General features: G+C 39.9%; 1 protein-coding gene across 13 annotated transcripts in view; it reads left to right on the top strand.

Annotated features, from left to right (window-relative positions):
- dlg2 (discs, large homolog 2 (Drosophila)) overlaps positions 1 to 20,212 on the top strand; it is a 287,192-nt gene that overhangs the window by 163,107 nt on the left and 103,873 nt on the right. The gene's annotated exons all lie outside the window — the stretch shown is intronic.

Genomic DNA, 20,212 nt, shown 5'->3' with positions numbered 1-20,212 from the left:
CACATCCATATGGTAATCAAGCCTCTCAATCCTCTCAGTACACATTTTAAGCTGCTTTAAATAATTCTTCTATCGTGGATGTAGTTCAAATCTTAACACAGCTAGGAGGTAGGATCTCAGTGAGTTTACGCGCTACGTCTTAACCAGACAGCTCTCCCGCGAGGACAAACGCTATTAAAGCGAGTTATGCTGAAAGCATCTTCTTGCTCATCTACCCCCAGTTTCATCCATCAGCTTTCATTGCAGGACAGCAACTCCCTAAATTGGTTTGGTGAAAAAGGAGCCGGTCTTTCTGATTTATTTAACAGAACCACGTAGGGTGGCATTCATCTTATAGTATGGTTCTTTTCTTTGTGCTTGTAAAATGAGGCTGCTGCATTAACTAAATGATGAGGAGCTAGGGTTGTTGTTTTTTTTAATGATGAATGTCTGCATTTAACGACCGGGCAGTGGACATCGGTACTGAGTTCTGCTGTGAAAACAGAGAGCTGGGCCAGCATGTTTCAACATTATTACACGGAAGGAAAAAAAAGATGCATAGACATTTTTCAAAAGTATTTCAGAACTAATTTTCTAAATGAATTAGTACATTAAATTAATTATTACAGCACTGCGGGGCAAAAAAAAGTGTGCAGATGTTTCTCAATATCCCACCATTATTGATTTTCTTAATTAAATGCGAAAGGGATGAAGCGGTGGTGTGCTTCATCATTATGTAGTCCTGTGTGGACATTGATTTATGCACATAATATTCAGAGGAAGGTACTTATGATAGTGCAACATAATGTCCGGATGGAAATGTGATGGTTATAAAAAGGAGCTTACCAGCACCTCAGCTTACTTGCCCTCAATTTTCGCATGTCCTCTTTATCTGGTTGTGTTATCTGGAATTAAAATAATGTACTGCACAAACACAACCACATAGATTAACATCTCAGTGTGGCTTATCTGTTTCTGCTTACAAGCTGTTTCATCTGTGAAGCTGTTTTTCCCCCCTCCATATTCAGCAGTGGACATTTTCTCTTGTAGTAAATGATGACAGTCTGCAAAAGTGGAAGCCAGGAAGTTTCCTATAATTCTTTATTTTCTCCTCTATTTCTATTTTTTTATGGTCGAGCTGTCTGGGAAACTTGTAATTGACAGACACTGAGTGACTAAGGAGACACCTGACTTGCTGATATGACCCTTAACAAAGAGAGATGTTCTAGCTGTCCTTCATACAATTCCACAAGTTGGCCAATAAATCAAAACCTCCTGTGGTCTCTCAGTCATGTCTCCATGGCATATGGCACAGCTGGTACTCAAACCTGAATAGTAGTAGTAGGACACACACCCCTGACTCTAGGATTCTCTAATTAGAATCTAGGGTCTCTAATTTCTTGATCATGGCACACATGCAAAAATAAGGCATGAAATCATGGCATTGTTTGTTTTTTGTATATTCATGACTATCAGCATAGGTGGTAATGTTGCACAGGGCATTGCAAATGTATAAAAGGCTTGCATTTGGATGAATACATTATCAAGAAGTGTGGTTAGGTGTGCTGTTGTGATGTACAATCAAATCAGCTCATTCTGGGTCTCTACATACTAACTATTTATGATGGGTACTATAAGCAAACACTTTAGGTTTTTCCTAGCATATTAGCTAGAAAGAAATGTCTTTTGGTGTCTAATTTCTTTATAAAACACAATATATGCCATGTCTATATTTTAACAAACCTCTCTCTATATATATACAACTATACACTACATGGCCAAAAGTTTGTGATCACCTCAGCATCACGTCCACATGTGCTTTTTTGAAATTCCCATTCCAGATTTAGTCCTCCCTTTGCTGTTATAATAACCTCCACTCTTCTGAGAAGGCTTTCCACTAGATTTTGTAGTGTGGCTGTGGGTTTGTGTCCATTCAGCCACAAGCTCGTTAGTGAGGTCAGGAACTGATGTCAGGCAAGGAGGCCTTGGGTGCAGTCTGCATTCTAGTTCATCCCAAAGGTGTTCATTGTGGTTGAGGTCAGATACTGCTGATCTGGGATTTTCACACACAACAATCTTTAGATTTTACACAGAATGGTGTGAAAAAAAAAACACCATCCTTTGTGCGCAGGGTCTACAGGCTGAAACGTTTGAAGAAATGGGGCAGTCCTTTTAATGCTTTAAGATTCACTGCAAATCAATACAAAGTTCTTCTGGCTGATTACCTTTATCTTATGATGAAACATTTCTATCCTGATGGGATTTGTCTCTTTCAAGATGACTCAGCTCTCATCCACAGTGCACAAGGGCTCAGTGAATGGTTTGCTTCACCACATCTCAGCCCAGTTGAACACCAATGGGAGATTTAAAACATCACTATCCACCACCATCAAAACATTAACTGAGGGAATATCTTTTGGAAGATGGTGTTCATTCTCCAAAGGATTCATCCAATCTCCACTACCAAAAACTTGTAGACTCTTTGCCAGGGTGCATTATGCTGTTCAATGGCCTAACACCTTACTAAAACATTTCTGTTGGTTTTTTTGTTAATTTGTCACCAGTCTGTATGCAACCCTCATTTACACTGTTAAAATAACACGGTGTGTCAGATTTATGACCATTATTGGTTATTGCTAAAAAAATGACTATGAAGCATTGATTCTTCCTGCCAGTGTGTAGGCATAAAGTAAATGCGATAACCACATGCGATTGTCCACTATGTTACAGTGATGATAAAGTGGTTAAAAAAAATGTTGTTTTTTTTATCCAGAGTGACTCACGCTGATGTCAGGCTTTTGAAAGCAGTGTAGTGTTGGAGGCCACATGAGGTTCCAGGAGAGAGCAGTGCTGTATGGACAAGAGTAGGTGTTCTGTTATAAGTAGGTGTTTTGTAGTGTTTAAGTGTGTGTATTGACCTTGTACTCCATGCAGTGTGTGCAAATTCAGAACCTTACTCCTTTTCTCTAACTTTATCTACTAGAGTCAAGGGCACAGACCCTAATTTATGTCAAATTTAAGCTATAGTGTAGAATTTCAAACCACATTTTTTATGCATAAACATAATGCCATATCATGACCTTTGTATTACTATAAGGTTCTATGTGGTTGAAGAGCTATTTTGAAATATGGAAGATCTGATTTGAAATTCCGGCTAGCAAAAGTACTGAAATTGACATTTATAGCTAAACAAGAGCTAGACTTTAAAGTTATTTCAAATTTACATTATCAAAATTCTGACGCCCTGTTTACACTAGTGCGTGTTTGTTTTAAAACGCATAAGTTTTTATGGTTACGCCTGTCGTCAACACTACTCTGGCATTTTCGACCCTCGAAAACGGAGACTTTTGGAAACACCGAAGATCCCATTTTAATTTGAAAACTCTAGGCTCGCGTTTCAGTGTAAACGGACCAAAACAAAGAATTTTGAAAATGAAGGCATGGCTTCGCCCACATTCGCCCACCTGATTGGGTCTTCTGGATCATTGCGTATCCTTCCCTGATTCGTCAAGCCCCTACCATATGACCATTACGCTACTTTGATCGTATACACAACAACACGGAGACTGAACCGCAAGCTTTGCTGGCTTTGTTGTCATTCTTAGCAGCCATTGTGCAGTTAAATTTTGTATTGTATAATACTGCAGCTGTCTACATGCGCAAGAGGCGAGCTATGATTAAAGAAATCAGCAACAAATCTCATTTCGAGCGGCGTAAACCCTACATGGAATGCCGGTTTGGACTAGCAAACAACTTCCTGTTCGCACTTGTATGCGCATGCCCAGTGTGCATGAATGGTCATGTGACATGCGTTTTTGCTTGTGCAGTGTGGATGGAGATCGTTTCTAAAACACAGCGGAAACACCAGTGTGGATGACAACGAGGATTGTTTTCATTTTAAAACGCCATTTTAAAACAGGGCCTGAGACAATTAGTAAGGGAATGTTTGAACCTTAAATATATTTACAGCCTTATAATTCTGTAAGATCAAATGCTATTCAGTTTAATAAAGTTCTATGTGTGTTTCTTATTAAGCATTGTTTTTATTAAATAACTAATAAATGGCAATAATATTAGGTACGCTGGTGGAATAGTGGCTAGCATGCGGTGCGCTCATCGGCACAGTCTGGATTCGGTTCCCGGTCAGGGAACCAACCCCAGCCACTGGAAGGTTGCACAAGCTAGTGCACTCTCAGTGCCAGTCCCAAGCCAAGAAATTGGAGAGGGTTGCATCAGGAAGGGCATCCGGCGTAAAACTTGCAGGCAGGTGATCTGCTGTGATGACCCCAAAATGGGATCAACCAAAATATTTTTTAAAAGCTCTTAAAAAGCTGTTAAAAATTTCTTATCATTTTTACTTTGAAATGAATAATATTAATACATTGAAGACTGAAACATGTCACCTGGTATTTGTCCAATCTTCAGTAGTCTTGTCAGTGTTTTGTTGAGCATGTAACCACTGCAGCCTTGGATTCCTGTTCTTGGCTGGCAGGAGTGGAAGCCCGTGTGGTCTTCTGCTGTTGTAGCCCATCCACCTCAAGCTTTTATGTGTTGTGCATTCTGAGATGCTTTTCTGCTCACCACAGTTGTACTGTAGCCTACCAGTCAGCGTGAACCAGTCTGGCCATTCTCCTCTCTCATCAACAACGCATCTCTGCCCACAGGAGAACCACTCGCTGGATGTTTTTTTTTTTTCTGTATAAACTGTTGTGCCACTGAGATCACATGTTTGTCCCCATTCTGATATTTGCTCTGAACATTAACTGAAGCTCTTCACCAGCATCTGCATGATTTTATGCATTGTGCTCCTGCGGCATGATTTAAAGCTAATGTTGTCTGATGCTAGCCACAATAATAGCTTTCTAAAGTGTATAAAAATGGCACGAATTTTGATTTGCTATATGATTGCATTCATCCTGCGGTCATCCTGGATTATGACTGACTGGCAGATAGAACCTTATAAAATCAAGTTTATCTGTGAGTTTGGACAACCCTTTCTATAATATTACACCAAAAACTATGCACAAAGAAAACACACACATCACACGAAAATAAAGTTTCCTCCAGGGATGAAGTTTAACTCATTTTCAGCCAAAATGAAAGAACTTTATAATACTGAAGTCATGATATTATAACAGAATGCCAAGTTATATGATAATGCAATAACAATTAGCTACACTTTTATTGCACTAGGGAGCCAATGAGGCTTCATCGGCACTGTTTAATGAACATCCTAAGACAGGAACCTTGCTTTTTAGAGAAAGTGAGAGAGAGAAAGAGAGGAGACTAGTAAGATTATAATAGGGTTTGACCAATTGCTGCATGTCTGATTGCCTGCAGTTTTTCATGCCCATTTTGGTGAGTAATAGGTTCAATAGATTCTCATTTTGCCAAGATGAAAAGTTCTTTGATATTTCACTGGGTGTCAAAATTAATTGACTATTTCCCACCTTTCAGTCTTGTGTGCTCAAAAATAAGCCCCAGCTCTGTCACTTTAAATTCATTATTTGAGACCCTGTTTGGCCGACTGCTTCATTTATTCCATAATTGGAAGGACAAATTGTAGCGAGGTTTTTTTTTATAATTCATGAGGGATGTGCTGTCTTGCTTTGACAGGTGATTGCGAGCAGGGACGCCACTTTGTAAAGTGAGATTTGAGTGGGGGGGGCTGATTCCCCCAGGGTCACTGCCTCACTCATAGCTCTGTCTGCTCATAGACAAGCTGCCAGACCCCATAGTCACTGATGCGCCCTTCATGCGCCGCCCTGCGTCTAACAGCTCTCTGACAGCTCAAGTCACAGGCCTGGGAGGACACACACACACACACACATATGCATAGACAAAACATGGAGATTTCCATAAGTAGTGTTTTAGCCAATACTTGTTATACATGTTATTATAATAAATGTCATATCATATATTCAGCATAAAGTTTTGAAGTACACATGCATGAATGCTACTACAGAACCATTAACTAGGCTTAATTAAGCAACAGGTCACTAACTACAATACAACATTACTGACATTTATCCGAATGTTGTCCTGTTCTTTTATCGACCAAATAAGAGACCCAAACTAATGCAAGCTGACGGTATTCTTTTATACATTTTTACTGGTTCTGCACATTTTCTTGCAACAATATGTCTCGTCGGCAAGCTCTGATTTATTCAACTGTAACCAGACAAATTCAAAATAAAAACAGCATAAATATCCACTTCCTGTCTCGCTAACTGAACTGAAACACTCAATTAATTTTGCTTGCATTCTTTGTGTGTGAGGTGAATCACTGACTACATTTACATGCACGTCAAATTCCGCCACTCGGACGACGTGGCGCCGTGACGTAATGACGTGTGCCTTTAATCCATCTATGTTCTATAACATGTAAAATGGGAACACGAAAGGAATATTCTAAAAGCAACTTATGTAAACACCTTAATCAGAATATTGTCTTATTCAGAATAAGGTCAATAATTAGATTACTGCTGTCCATGTAAACGTAGTCATTGATAAATATGACCATAAACGGGTAATACATCTAGAAAACCAATTAAGACCATTTTTAAGTATGGTTCAAGCAGGGACTTCATGCTGCCATTGTTTCCTCACAATCTTGCAAATAAATCATTACAAACGTAAATATTATTGAGGCCAAAAGCATAGCATAACGTAAAGTGTTTCCATACATTAGAGGTCGTTCTGTGCTGTAACATTCTCCAGTGAAATTTCACATTTCCATGAAATATGTTTTTTAATCTAAATAAAGTGACATAACCCACTCCGACTATTTTGATTACTGCATTTGAGCGATTTTGTCAGTTAGTTACTGCAGCTCTAATGGGGTCTATATTTGATCACTGTAAAGTGTGACGATAATCTATTCAGTTGAGAATAGGGTGAGAAATGACTCGATTCGTTTCAGTTGTATTTGGGTTGTGTTTTTAATAGTAGATATTTTTAACAGTAGACATCACAATGCAGCTTTACAGAAAATGATCAATTCTTGGACTCTTCGCAGTTCTGTTTTGAAAGTTTCGGCATCAAAAGCACAGAACGTCTTTATGCGGAAAATTTGAACAGTACCAAACATTGAGAAATATATTAAGCTTAGACTTTGATGAAAATGAATGACAGTTGAAAGTCAGGTGTCATACTAAAAAATATAACAATAATAATAATGATAATAGTAATGCAGTCTCTTGAAATCAGACATTCAGATACACAAAGTAATAAAGAAAGAAAGAAAGAAAGATGCATATTTGCAGTGAATCACATTAAATCATGGTCTAATTGAGCTTTAAGAGCCGTTGAAATTCCCACCTAGTGGTTTTTACTGTACAATTGATAGTTGAAAATGTTTCTGAAAGTAGGTGCTTGCTTTCTGTTCTTTGTCTACTTTGTCAGTTCACACAGAAGCGATACACCCATGGCTAGTGTACATCAGCTTCCTTTCCCTGTTTTCAGGTCACAAGGAACAGCATCTGTGCAATAGAGAGCCTTTTGGTCTTAAGTGGATTTTATAGCCAGAGAGATTAAAGTGGGGGAGGAGGGGGGAGAGAGAGTGTGTGTGTGTGTGTGTGTGTGTGTGTGTGTGTGTGTGTGTGTGTAGGGGGGTGTAAACTTCTTGCACCTGCTCAGTTCCACCTGTTTCTGCTCTGTTTCTGATCCTGCTGTGATGCTCACATCTCAAGCCAGGGTTTCATTACTGGGCCTTCTTTATTATTTTCCTTATTTTCCACAGTTTTTGTACTTATGCAAATGTCACTGTGATTAATTTCCAACATCCCTTGTGAAGTTCAAAGATCTTTTGATGATCTACGTTTTCTTTTCTTTCTTTCTTTTTTTTTTCAGCTGAGCACTGCGTTGATGCTTGTTCGTAGGTCTGAGCAAATTAATTAGATTTATTATGCAGGCAAATTTTGTAGCGTGTGAGGATTGTTGTGGTGTGTCAGGCACAAATATTGTTATCCCTTTACACAAGTGACATTATTTGACTAATGCAGTAATTAACATGTACACCACAGTGCCACATTGTACATCATCTCATTTAGCACACTGCCATATTTTCTCCTGTGTGTGTGTGTGTGTGTGTGTGTGTGCACACGCATTGGGATCTGAGCTTGTCTATAATAGATGAAGGCTCACTCTGTGCACAGACGGTGGGAGTGAGGTAATGTTAGTGGGCTGATGGGAAAAGAAGGGACTGCTGTGAGGTTGCTATATGTATCTGAGCTGCTCTTTGGTCCACGCCAGTGTGTGTGTGTGTGTGTGTGTGTGTGTGTGTGTGTGTGTGTGAGGGACAATGTAATATTGCTTTCTTTCTCTCCCATTGTGCATGCTGGACACGAGGTCACTAGCCTTCTCTACCTTGTCATGCTCAGTCGCTACTCACCCACAGGGAGCGAAGGAGTAAGTAAGTGAAGATGATAAAGAGGAACAGAGAAAGGGAGATATGAAAAAAAAGGTCTTATCTGTGTCTGACCAGGGGCAGGATAATCCCATAGCACACAATGAAGGACAGATTTCATCCAATCAGAGCCCTCGTCTGAGCATTCCAATCTGCTCAGTCACATAAAAATTGGCAGCAGCAGTACATCAATTACGGCATGGAGGCTAATAAAGGAGCACAAATCTACTCAGCCGTGTGTGCATGAGGGAATTGGGAAGCACATTTCGTAGTTGTGGGAGCTGTGTTGCTGAACGCTGTACGCATTAATGCAAAATGATAACACGGATAGTTTGGGTTTTGAAACCTGAGCCGTGTTCGACGCCGCGTACCTGTGACCACGTCACAATAACAAGCATGTATTAATGTGCCAGGTTTTAAACTGTACAGCCAATGTTCTGTCCATATAATACCCTAACGTTTGCTAATGTTGCTTAGCAACCAAAGCTTACTGTTAACAGGCTACATTGCAATGAAAATAGCATTAATAATAAATTCGATTATTTAGTGAGCACTGGATTTAATCAGATTGTTTTTCTGAAAACATTTTGAGCATCATTAGAGCAGTGAGAAAATCAGCCAATGGTTCAGCCAATCAGATTTTAGAACTGATACTATTATCACAGGGTTATCATCTTAGGCCAAGCTAGTTACAGCCTTGTCTTGTTTTTTTACTTTTTTCCTCTTTGGCTGCGTTCAAACTGCTGATCTTTTTTGATCTCTCTCTCTCTCTCTCTCTCTCTCTCTCTCATCCACAAACACAGAAACACACAAAACCTGTGTGGTCCACTATGTCAGCCCATTGATTGCTTCTAATCTGGTTGTGACCACACAGCCAGACCCTGTTTCCCGAGGCGCTAATTACTCATAGTGTGATTTTTTTTTTTCATTGCAATCCTCCTCCTTTCTAATCTAATCTGATTTAGCTTTTCCAATTTGTCCCCATTTACCCATGCATGTACTAAGTCTGTGTCACTGCATACTCTCTGTTTATCTTGGCAGAACCCTAGTGCAGTCTAGTCTAGCCTCGCCTGATCTCAGCCTGATCACTGAACTGCTGTGGTACAGGCCACGCGGCACAGAGCGAGCCAGTCTGCCGTCCCACATATAGAGCTGGTCATTAGAAAAGAAAAAACTGACTCTGCACTTTTAGGAGAAGTTTTCTCTGGCTAACTCACGTCGGAGCCCCCAGATTTTCATTTGAACTGGATTAGTCATTTGAAGATGGATTTTTTTTATTATACGTTTTTTTTGTAACCTGGATGTAACCTCACTGTTTCATCTCCTGGATTTGCCTGTGCACAAGGGACCTTGTGCTGGATTGGTCCACTGAAATTTTTTTTATTAAGACTGTATGCAAGGTGTTTGGGACAGAAACATTATGAACCACATGCCAAGGGATAACAGCTCCTGCAGGGAGAATATTCACCGGGGTAGTACGCCCACCCTCCTGCCCCTGGCTCAGAGTGAAGCTCAGGGACTGTGGCTGCAGCGTAAACGCCTCAGTGTGGATGCCCTGAGGATCAAAACTCCTGGTGTGTGGCCCATCAAATCAGCCTCTCTGGCAGCCATCTGTAAATGGAAGCAGACTCTGATGGAGAGGCTGCTGAAGCGACAACAAGGGAGCAGCACCCAGGTTAGCGTGAGTTTGCAGGAGGAGTCTCTGATTAATAATAATGTTAAATAACACTATATAGGAAATATGAGACATGCTGCATTATATTGCTGCGTTGAGATCAAAACATTGCCAAACAAGCAATAATGCTAGCATCTAACCCCCTACGTTCATACTAGCAAATGTCAAGTCACTTGTAGTTTGACGTGTAGACGTGTTACAATTTTGCATTGTAATGTCTCTATACAGATTTAATGACAGGATAAGGTGAAAACACAGTTATAAGCCTCAAACAGTAAATGGGAACTAATTGCAGGTAGGAACTAATGTTGTGAGTGGGGAAGAAAAAAACCGTCCAAACACAAGCATTATAGGTTTAATCCAAAGACTCGTTCAAGCCATTGCTTTAGGTTTGATGCTTTACCGCATCACACTTATTTTGCATAGAACTGAGCAAATCTCAATTCAAATGCCTGTTGTTGCACTGTTTGTTTGTTTTTTAATTTGTCTGCTGCTGTTGCTGAGATCATGGCTCAGGATTGTACATGTACATAGAAAATGAATGGTCTCAGTGTGAACTTTATTCTTCTCTGGTTAGCAGTGGTTAGCAGTGGTTAGCACCTTCCAGGGTTGGGGATTCGAATCTTGCCTCCGCCCTGTTTTCACGGAGCGTGCATGCTCTCCGTGCTTCAGCGGTTTCCTCCGGGTACTCCAGTTTCCTTGTCCAAAGACGTGTGTTGTAGGCTGATTGGCATTTCCAAATTGTGTGGTTCGAGTAGTGTGGGAATGTGTGCGTGATTGTGCCCTGTGATGGGTTGGCAGCCTGTCCAGTGTGTCCCCTGCCTCGTGCCCCGAGATCCCTGGGATAGTCTCTAGTCATATGCTCCTGCTCCCTGCGACCTTGTGTAGGCTAATATGTATGGGAAATGGATGGATGGATGGATGGATGGATGGTTCTTGGCGTTACATTGAATATCAAATCATAGCATTTCCATCTCCTCATTTTGCATGGCTGCACTTGAGGAGTTGCTTTAGAAGATGGGAAATGATTAATATTGCACACACTAATTGGTAAGAACAGTCCACATGTTACAGAACTGTCTCCAGTGACCATGAGCATAAAGTTTTCATCAATCAACCAGGGGGTTTTCTGGTTTGTTCTTCTGGGGAAATCATCTTTTTTTTTCAAGAGGATTTCCTTCTCTTAATAGGTCTCAAGTAGGAGCACTTACACATTGTATAAAACCGGAACCTTTTTTTTCTTCTTCAAATTCATTTGATTTTTAAGATTGCACACACCGATGCATTTGTATTACCACAGAATGTTTTTCTCGGCACATATGCCAGTGTTGTTGTTGCTGCTAGATGTCCATGTTTACTCGAGTTTGCCTTTTTAAATTCCATTTGCTCTAGCTGTTTTGCTTGTAATTTTGCCTGCTAATGGAAAAGAGAGTCTCTGGGTCCATGGCTGCTGAATAAACACCCACACTATGGACAGCTGATTAAATGTGGTGGGAAAAAATGATATTAAAGCTATTACACTGTAGCCTTCAAGCTTCTGAATGTCACTAATATTCTGTATGATTAACCTCTTTAACAATTCTAAACCATGGTGTGATATCAGCGTTTTCAGTGCCATGGTCATTACGTAATGCCTCTCTCACTCTGTCTCTGTCCCTCTGCGGGCTGCTGGCTCTGTTTGAAAGGTTTTACTGAACTATTGAATCGGTTTCATAATTTTAGGAGTTCCTTACGACGTCTGGCCCGCTCCCCAAAGCGCAGAGGGCATTAGCTATTGAGCATGGCTTCTGGAACGAAGTGCCCCTAAGAGAAAAGCCTGGTGACTATAATCAGGGTGTGTGGAGTTATATGCTACCTATGTGATGACTGAAGCTTTGTGTTGAATGCTATATGATAAATCAAGGACTGCATCGAGCGCAAAAGTTTGCACAGTCATACAAAATTGTACTTTAGATCATTCTCTGTGTTAGCTGTCCCACATGTCAATATATTATTGAGTAAGCAAACAAAATGTGTGCTAATTTTAACTTGTTCTTTTCTGAACGTTATTGAAATCTTCTGCATTAACTGTGTAAGCATACAGTTTGCCCTCATAACATTTTCCTATGTCTTTTGTATCATCTTATATTAAATACTCCAGAGTAAGTCTGTTTATCAAGAAGGTGAAGTCCTTGTTGTGGGATAAACATTTTTGAAACTACATATAGTGGGGGAAATAAGTATTGGATGCGTCAAAAAAATTTTCAGTAAATATATTTCCAATGAGGTTATTCACATGAAATTTTCACCAGACTTTGGTATTAACTCATTAAATCCACACTTATAAAGAATTCACAACATTGAAGTCCATAAATGAAGTTATGTGTAATAAAGTGGAATGACAATGAAAAGTATTGAACACGCTAACTGAAATGTATTTAATACTCAGTGGAGAAGCCTTTGTTTGTAATGACAGAATAGTCAGAAGAGTAGCCCAAGAGCCAAGGACCACTCAGAAAGAGCTCCAGAAACACTTGGAGGCAGCAGGTGCTTCAAGGCATATCGAATGAAATAAGCCTATGAAATACTGGGAGAGTGTAGTCTGGTCAGACGAGAGCAAAGTTGAACTTTTTGGCTATCATACTACACACCATATTTGGAGAAGAAATGGCCCTGCACATCACCCTTAAAACACTATACCAACAGTGAAGTTTGGAGGTAGAAGCATCATGGTGTGGGGCTGTTTTTCATCACATGGTACTGGCAGACTTCATATAATTGAAAGGAAACCCTCAATTGGTTTCACAGAAAAAAAATCAAGGTGTTAGAATGGCCCAGTCAATCACCTGACTTGAATCCAATTGAACAAGATTTAAAGACAATATGTTTAGAAGAATGGGCCAGAATCACACCTGAATACTGCGGCCGATTCATTTCTTCATACAGGAAGCATCTTGAAGTTGTCATTACAAACAAAGACTTCTCCACTGAGTATTAAATACATTTCAGTTAGTGTGTTCAATAATTTTCATTGTCATTCCACTGTATTACACATAACTTCATTTATGGACTTCAATGTTGTGAACTCTTTATATGTGTGATTTCTTGAGTTAATACTGATGTCTGGTGAAAATTTCATGTGACTAACCTCATTGGAAATATATTTACTGAAAGAAATGTTGATGCATTCGATACTTATTTCCTTCAAATATATATATATTATATATATATATAATATAATTTTTTTTAGATATATTTTTTAATATAGGTCCATTTTTGGGTGTCACAGTGTTATGATGGCGAGCAGGCAGCTGCAGGATTCCTGGTTTGATTGCGAGCTCAGGTTCCCATCTCTGTCCATGTTCTTCATGGGTTTCCTCTGAGTTTTCTGGTTTCCTCCCATCTCCCAAAAACAGGCCAGTATGTGGACACACTAAGATAAATGGGCCCTGGTTGTGAATGTGTGTGCACGCATTGTTACACAGCAATGGGCATCCAGGGTTGTATTCCTGCCTCACGCCAAGCGTTTCCAGGATAGACTCCACATCCACTGCTTGCTGAATGTGAGCGAGGTAATTATTTCCCTTTTTTTCTGTTAAAAACTTGAGGGATACAATCTTTTGCTCTGAATAGTAGGATAAACAATGATAAAATGAAAGAATAGATGTAGTCCCATGGAATATTGTAAAGCAAACCACATTATCCTAACTGATCCATATTAGCCATGCTTGTAATTTTAGCCGAACTACAAATGCAATATCATTGCGTATTTTAGCAGTAATTAATAAAAACACAAGTGCCTGAGACCAGAGGGGTTAAAGACTTAGACAGGAACCATGCTGGCAGTCATGCAGGAGCTGACACTATCTACTTTAGTGATAATGAAATACTAGCTACCGAATGTACTTGTAACAGCAAATCTTCGTCTTTATTTCTCTTTTCTCTACAACACACCAAACATGATTACATCAGCACAGCCTCCAGCTCTTTGCCCCCTAACATTAGATTATAATCATCTCTCAATTCAACATACAGCTCTGTTGAATCTCAGCCCACTGCAGCACTCCGTGTGCACTCATGTAATCTAATTACCTTCACCCTGCAGGAACCTCATTTCCCGCCCTGCAATATTTAATCCATGATTCAGAAGCAAGCCGGGGCAGCGAATCAGAGCAGGGCTTCATTGGGTCAGAGTTCAGCACCGTGAACACAGTTTGGACCTGCAGTGCACTCTGTATCTCAGCTCAGAACTGATGTAACATCACCTCCTCTCATGCTGAAAGGCACTTAGGCAGAGGAGAACATTAAGACACTTCTAGAAGCAGCTGATTTGATTATATAATGATTCAGGCTTCTTGTGAAACATTCATAAGATGCATTAGTGGTATATTAGAGTTTTGGAAAGCAACGGTAGTGTCTTATTCTGTGCTCTGTGAAGGCCTTCGGGAGATTATTTTTGTGCCTGTAAATCTTCAACAAATTTGCACTTAGGACGCATGCAATCCTTAGAATTGTTTTATAACACTGTGAAAAGTGCAAAAATATACTTTTACTGACAGAAATGGTGGCATTTTTCTATAACATAACTCTTGTAATTGCTTTCAGTTCTGTCTCCGCCCTGTTTGCGCAGTTTCCTGCAGGTTCTCTGGTTTCCTCCCCAGTCCAAAGGCATGCAGGCTCATTGGCATTTCCAAACTGTCCGTATTCTGTGATCGTGCCCTACGATGGGTTGGCACCCAGTCCAGGATGTGCCCTGCCTTGTGCCCCTAGTTCCCTGGGATAGGCTTCAGGCTCCCCTGCTACCCTGTGTAGAATAAGGGTACAGAAAATGGATGGATGGATGAATGAATGGATGGATGGATGGATGGATGGATGGATGCATGGTAGAATGGATGGATGGATGCATGGATGGGTGGATGTATGCATGGATGGGTGGATGTATGCATGGATGAATGGATGTATGGATGGATAGATGGATGGAGGCATGGATGGATGGATGGATGGATGGATGAATGGATGGATGTATGCATGGATGGATGGATGGATGGATGGAGGCACGGATGAATGGATGGATGGATGGATGAATGGATGTATGGCTGGATGGCTGGATGGATGGATGGATGGATGAATGGATGGATGGTGGAGGATAAATTCTTGTCTCCCCTAGTGTTCCTGGGCTAGGTGCTGGATCCACCATGACCCTGACCAGGATGAAGCGCTTACTGAAGATGAATAAATGTTTTTGTTGTCCTCTCTAAAAGGGTTTTCTTGATAGTATTCTTAGTTTTTGACCTATTTGTACTAGCAAAAGTCTACAAACTCTGGAGAAGAGTGTCTGCCAAATGCTGTGAACATACTGTAAATGTAAGTATCTGCAGTTAGTGATTTTTCACAGGTCCATTTCAACAACCTTTAAGATGGCTTGGGTATAATATAATCCACACTATAAATACAGACACACACACACAGTGCGACACCCCGAGTACTCTTTAAAGGGCACGGCAGCTGCTCAGTTATAGTCTGTCTCTTCTTCTGAACGAGATGAGAGCAACTCTGTTGAAAAGTTCAGGACTTCAAATGAACCCATCAGAAATGTCATTTTCTCTTATTTTCTCTCAACAGCACACACTCTGCACAGACTCGATGTGAAGTGTATGATTGAGAAAATCCCTGTCAGTATTGCTTTGTGAAGGGTTTGCTATCCCCTGAGAAACAGATTGAAGGTGAGCTGTAGGTGCCACCTTGTGGTGAACTGCAGTAACGCACATTATTCACAACTTCTGCATCTGTATATATAGTTATATCAAGTATTTCACAGTTTATGTATTTGTTGTTTGTAGTGACAGTGAAAAAGATTTTGAGTCCTGTCACAGCTTTGAATATTTTGTGTGTGATGAGTTAGCTTTTTTGTTTATGGTTTGAACTGGGGATAGATGATATTGGAAAATACAGGGAAAATAAACACGTTTTAGCAAAATGTCTTCCAAAATTTTTAAGATAGCCTTTAAGAATACCTTTGACAAAATAACAACAACTAACTAAAAAAAAAAAAAAACCCAAAACAAACGTATTTGTGTACCAGGAACAAATACAGCACAAATATCATTTATAGTAAGGCCTTAGAAGACAATTACATGCATAACAGCAGAAGTGTTAACATGAGTTCATCATGAGCGGTGTGTGTGTGTTTACAAAGAAATGGCTATCATGTACTGTAGAGGATGTTTTGTAAATAAACTTACATTTTGCTAAAAAGTGTTCATTTCTCCTATGTGTGGCGACTTTTGGGAAATCCTGTACTGTGCCACAATTCATGAAGAACTTTATAGTTCTCTATAAAACAGGTGCCACGTTCTAAAAATGATTTGAAAGTCAGTGATATTGTTTCTAAAGTACCAATTTAACATCTATTCAACATGAAATATAATCAGTTATTTCGAAAGGAATAGGTAAAATATGTATTTTTAAGTCTCCTAAAAAAGCTTTTTGTTTTGTTGCATTAGGGGTTAAGTGTAAAGTTAGATATAAAGAAAGGCATTAATAACCTACAGTAATTAATATGTCAGTGAAAGGTATTCACAAAGATAGTAAAAGAAGTGTGTGTGTGTTTGTGTGTGTGTGTGTGTGTGTGTGTGTGTGCATGTGTGAAAATATATGATAGAGGGAGACTCATGTTGCATGTGTCTGATGGGTCAAGTGGGATTTCAGTGAAGCAGCAAATGACCTGTCACACACTGACAGCACCAGTCAAGCAGTTAGCCAGGGTCAAATGTGTATGTGAGACAGTGTAGTTCAGTGTGTGTGTGTGTGTGTGTGTGTGTGTGTGTAAGAGAGAGAGAGAGAGAGAGAGAGAGAGAGAGAAGCACTAACTGAAGATTAAATTAAGTCTGTGTAAATGTGTCATGAGTGATTTGTACATATTAACATTAACTGCTTTGAAAGGGGCAGCAAACAAGAGCAAAGAAGTGTGTCTGTGTATATGTGTGTGACATAAATGTGAGTGATATTTGATTTGATCTAGTTAAATAAGTTTATAGAAGAGGGGTACTTTAGTTGAACATACTGGATGGAATTGGGAGAAGTCTTTTGGTCAAGACAACATTTGGTGACATTTCCACGGCTGTCTCGTGATCGTCGTCTTGGTGATGTGGCATCACAGTTGGTTGGCGTGCGTGTGTACAAGTGGGCATCAGCACCGAGTTATGACACACACTTAAATTCATCAAAACCCATAAATAACACATGGCACTTTTGAGGTGTTTTAGAGATTAAAAGATGTGGTGCCATATGAGCTTAATCCACTGGGTTTCAGCCATGAGTTTGAATCCCAATCACGAGTTCGAATCCTGAACACGAGTTTGAATCCCGGGAGTCCAAGAGAGCAAAACTGGCCGTGTTCTCTGGGTAGGAGGTATGACGTACACTCTCTGCCCTACAGTATCAATCACAGCGACACTAGCCAATCATGGGCGTCTATTAGTGATGGAAAGTTTGGATCATTTTACTGACTCGGATCTTTGAATCTCGTTCAGCAAAACGTACGAATCTTTTTTTTCGAGTCATTTCATTCATCTCAGCAGAATATAATTCAAATGTTACATGTAAAATTCCCCAACACATCTAGTACTTATGCATATGTTGATCACATTTGGAATAAAAAATAAACTATAGGCTAATGCAGCCAAGGCCGTATTATGAGTAACAGAAATGATTCATTCACGTCTCGAGTCTTCGGGATCGAGTCGTTCGATCATCCCATGACTGCCCCATAGGCTGAATGCAGTGGGGCTGTGACATGATGAACAAACGCCTCGAACCTGAAGACTTGAGACGTGAACTAATCATTACTGTTTCCGGTACTGCATGGTGTATTGCCTATGCGGCGTTCACCGTAAGAACGAACGACTCGAACCCGAAGACTCGAGACATGAACGAATCATTTCGGTTTCCTGTAAAAAACCTATGGGGATGTTGCAGCACATGCGCGGTCAAAAATGAACGAATCGCTCTCTGAGACAACTCGTTGTTCCCAAGTCAAGTTGTTCCGCATCACTAGCGTCTATGTGCTGATGCAAGGCGGAAGGGGCCGAGACTGCTTTCCTCTGAGGGTGTTACACAGCCCAGTGACGCAGCATGAGCAGCAGAAAACATGCAGTTAGCTGGCATATTTCTTAGAGGAAGCATGGGATAGCTTTCACCCTCCCAGATTGGTAGCTATGGTATGATAGTTGAACCTAACTGCTGGTGGGAATTTTATAAGACTGAGTTAGGGAGAAAATTAGGAGATCCTCAGATTTTACTCACGTAGGTAATCACTTAATGGAACATACCATTGCATTGGCTGGGGGGAGTAGGTGTACTTCTTCACGCTAATCTACATTATAGTTGTTGATTTCTTTTGTGATGTCATACCTCTCGCTCTCTCTCTCTCTCTCTCACACACACACACACACATACACACACACTGAATAAACAACTGTAAGAGTTGCTAAGACTCACGTTTGGAAAACATCCCTATTTCACGTGAGTTGCTTTCTTCTTCCAGACAAAAGAAAAGAAGAACAAGAACTCTTAGTTTCTCATTAGAACCACTCTTCAACCCCTTATTCCCATTTCCATGGCAACGCCCAGGGCAGGCAGCTGTGTGTGTGTGTGTGTGTGTGTGTGTGTGTGTGCACTCTCACAAATGGGCCTTTCTACAAGCAGATTCAGTTAATCCAGTGCTAAGTACAGTTCAGTCATGGATAAGAACTCAAATCAGTACCGATTCCTCACACACGCACACATACACACACACACACACACACACACACACACACACACACACATACACACACACACACACGCTCTATCACATCTGCAGCTGTGGGTGAAAGCAGCTGTTCATCACTTTTATTTAGCTATCAAAGGCTTTTATTTAGCTATCAAACACTACAGGCTAAAAAAAAAAAAGTCCATTTTTAATTCCAAGACACGCTTCTCAGAGAAGATTACATCCTTTTTCACTAATATATTTTTTTAAAAGTGACTTACTGAAAGCAGTAGCCATGATTTACATTACATTGTTCATTTGGCAGATGTTTTTTTTTTTTTAATTCAAAGTAAGCTCAAACGGTGGCTTTTTTAATCAGTGCTGGGATTGAACTCAAAAGAGCTAACGCTGTGTGTTAGGAGCTAATATTAATATTAAATCAATTCGAATCGATTACATTTTGCACAGCATGTTATAGACAGGGTCACAAAGCAGCTTGACAGAAATCAAGATGCAAATTTGCAGTAGATCTCTAATGAGCAAACCAGAGGTGACAGAGGCAAAGAAAAACTCCCTGAGATGGCATGAGGAAGAAAGTTTGAGAGGAAGCAAGACCAAACAGGGAACTCTTTTGGGTGAAACGGGATCATCACTTTTCTACAACTGTATACTGTGAAGTCAAACAGTACCAAGTGTGTTGAAAGGATGTTTAGTACGAGTGTCACAGTCTTAATGGTTACAGCAGCAGTCCTTAGTGTATGTACACCAGTTCATGTGAAGATTTATCTCATCAAAACCATCAGTCTATATTGTAAATGATGCATTAATGAATAAATATCAACTGAAGAAAGATAGTCATGTTATTTATTTTATTTCAGAATGATGAATAGATATTTTACACGAAAGTAGTAGAAGAGCAGTTTGAACAGCTGAAAATGAAAACATGTCTATAATCTGGTTTAAGACTTAAAAAGTGTGTATTAAAAATTGTGACATAAGTAAAATATTATATACTGGGAGGATATTATTAGGGTATATACAATTGTATACTGTATATAAATACTGTCCTATCCTAACAGTAACACCCTGCAACCTCATTCATATTTTTTATCAAACACAGTCACGATTTATACTTTGATTTTGAAATAAATAAATAAATAAATAAATAAATAAGTACTCAGTTTGGAAAGAACTGACTTTTTTCTTGGGGAAAAAAAATGAGGTTTGAAATGTTTTGCAGGGTCTCAGCTGAGGCCCGTTTGAAAGCAGATTGAATTACTGAGAATCAGAATCACGGCTGAGACAAATGCTGCTTTTATGCTTTTGCGGAGATCGGAAAACAAACGTAGCAAAAGAAACGTTTTCTATTTTCTTGCTGTTTCTTTCCTTCTATTGATATGCGTGTTTTTGTGGCAAGTCG

This window comes from Ictalurus furcatus, chromosome 16, assembly GCF_023375685.1.
Source record: "Ictalurus furcatus strain D&B chromosome 16, Billie_1.0, whole genome shotgun sequence".
NCBI classification, from domain to species: domain Eukaryota; kingdom Metazoa; phylum Chordata; class Actinopteri; order Siluriformes; family Ictaluridae; genus Ictalurus; species Ictalurus furcatus.
Note: the sequence above shows the minus strand (reverse complement) of the source record. Positions and strands in the feature narration are given on the sequence as shown.